Below are 2,235 nucleotides of genomic sequence, written 5' to 3'. Positions count from 1 at the left end.
ATATAGGGTAATAAATCATGACAGGATATGACTGCCTTCGAATAAACGCAAAAGTACTGTATTTCCATGCAGAATATATTAGCCAGGTCTTCAGGAAATGGTTGAATTAACAATAAGCCTACTTATTGGTCTGAAATGTTGATTGATATTTGTTTTTAATTGTAGCACTATTCTTTACACAATTGTTTTAAACTGAAAGTGTAGCCTATGTTAGGGGTTTTCAAACTGGGATCTGCGGAGGTACTGCAGGTGGTCTGCGATTTAAAAATATATATAATTGGGAAACTTTTTTTGTGGGGGGGGGGGTGATTTAAAAAACAAAATTATGAATAACGCTAGCTGCAAAAGAACCCCATCATGGATACCATTTCTATGTATTTGCATCCAGTATGAAAGAAGTTAGAAGTAGTTTCATGAGCCAATGTTAACTAGCGTTAGCGCAATGACTGGACGTTAGCATGCTAGCTGTTCCGGTTCAACGGACTCTGGGGAAGTAGATAAATGGCTTCATTGCCAAAATCTCGAACTATCCCTTTAATATGGGGGGAATTACTGGCGCTAATTACAGGGTTGTTTCTGCATAGAAGTTGTAATTTTCGGGATGGAAAAACAATTAAACGACCAAAAACAGACAGAAAGCAAGCAGATGTTTAAAACAATATATATAGATATATCTATATATATTTAATACCATCTTTGAGAACTAACAATCAAATAAAAGCTCGACAGTAAGGAAGAATCAAAACATGTTTAAAAAGAAAAAAAGGAAAAACAGGCATTCAAGGCACATGGCCATTGATTTTGTTTTGTTTGAGCAGAGGAACATTTAGCCATGGCAAAATGCATAGAGCTAAAATGTCTCTCAGCTCCATGCCAAACTTGCTGGAAATTAGATTCAAAACTGCAAAGTGTTCTCTCAGCTCAATAGAAAAACCTGAAGAATTGCAGATATATATATATATATCCAAATATATTAATTTTTAAATGTTGATTAACGTTACTTCTACTTGCCATTATCATTCACTTGATGATAAAACAAGACATTATGTTGTTTTGTTATGAAAACATAAATTGGGGTCCCTGAGTCGCTGATTTGCCTGGGCAGGGGATTCTGGGCAAGAAAAGTTTGAAAACCCCTGGCTTATGTGATATAAAACAAGTTACAATTTAACAGTTATAACATACTTGTACATAAATACACACACAGTGAGATGGATTTGCTTTTTTTGGTAATAGCAACATTTATTTTTATTCACCATTAAGTTCACATTAAGTTCACATAATACAGTATTTTATTGTGCTGTTAGTAACTTTGTCACGTACAAATGAATAATACAGATCTAAGGTTTTGTTTCTCCCCACATCCACCAATTTAACTTTATTTTTTGAATTCACATTTCAAGGCAAAAACAAAATATACATCAACATCATACACCCAAATACAATTGGAACAAATAAAGACTGCCTCACCTTTTCAGGTTGAATTTGCTGCTACTTCAACAAATGGCCTTTTATATACTAAATATCTACAACCCCACCTACAACCCGACTTACAGACTAGATTTTTTCCAGGGTAGACTATGTGAAGAATTCCATTCATATACTGACTACAATACACTGGTACAGTTACAGTACTCATAACATGTGGTTACACTATCTACTGTCTGTGGTAGGGTAGAATTTGTTAGCGCAAGTGGCTTAGGTTAAATAAAGATGACAATAAAAGAAAATACAAAAATGTAATATAGAACAAATGTCAGAATATGTCTATAGTTGTATTCGGCGCATGTGACTAATATGATTTGATTTAGATTTAGTTTCTGCCTACCTGACTAAAAAAGAAAGGGATTTGCCAGGTATAATTCTTTGAAAACAAAAACATATCCTGCATAGCGGGAGCTCGGAGTTACAGTTCCAGCTTCCTGTCTTGGAGCCCATACACACATTAAGCCAGGGTGTACTCCATAGACAGCAGCCCTGTACAGTGTCATACCAAATCCTTCTTCAGGTCAATAGATTCAGTATCAAGGCATCTGCTTATGGATAAGGACATTGTAGTGCACAGAGCAAGACTTGAGTTGGCAGGGATCTCCTAACATAAATCTGCTTATGAATAAGTCTGCTCATACACATTATATTCCGCAGCGTATTGGTATAACATTGAGCTGGGTTTCAAGTTATAACAATCCAAACGGATTTAGTGTAAATTATTCATTAATATGTACAAATCACAGT

This window comes from Oncorhynchus gorbuscha, linkage group LG02, assembly GCF_021184085.1.
Source record: "Oncorhynchus gorbuscha isolate QuinsamMale2020 ecotype Even-year linkage group LG02, OgorEven_v1.0, whole genome shotgun sequence".
Classification (NCBI taxonomy): Eukaryota; Metazoa; Chordata; class Actinopteri; order Salmoniformes; family Salmonidae; genus Oncorhynchus; species Oncorhynchus gorbuscha.
The sequence above is the reverse complement of the archived record's forward strand: the minus strand, read 5'-3'. Positions refer to the sequence as shown.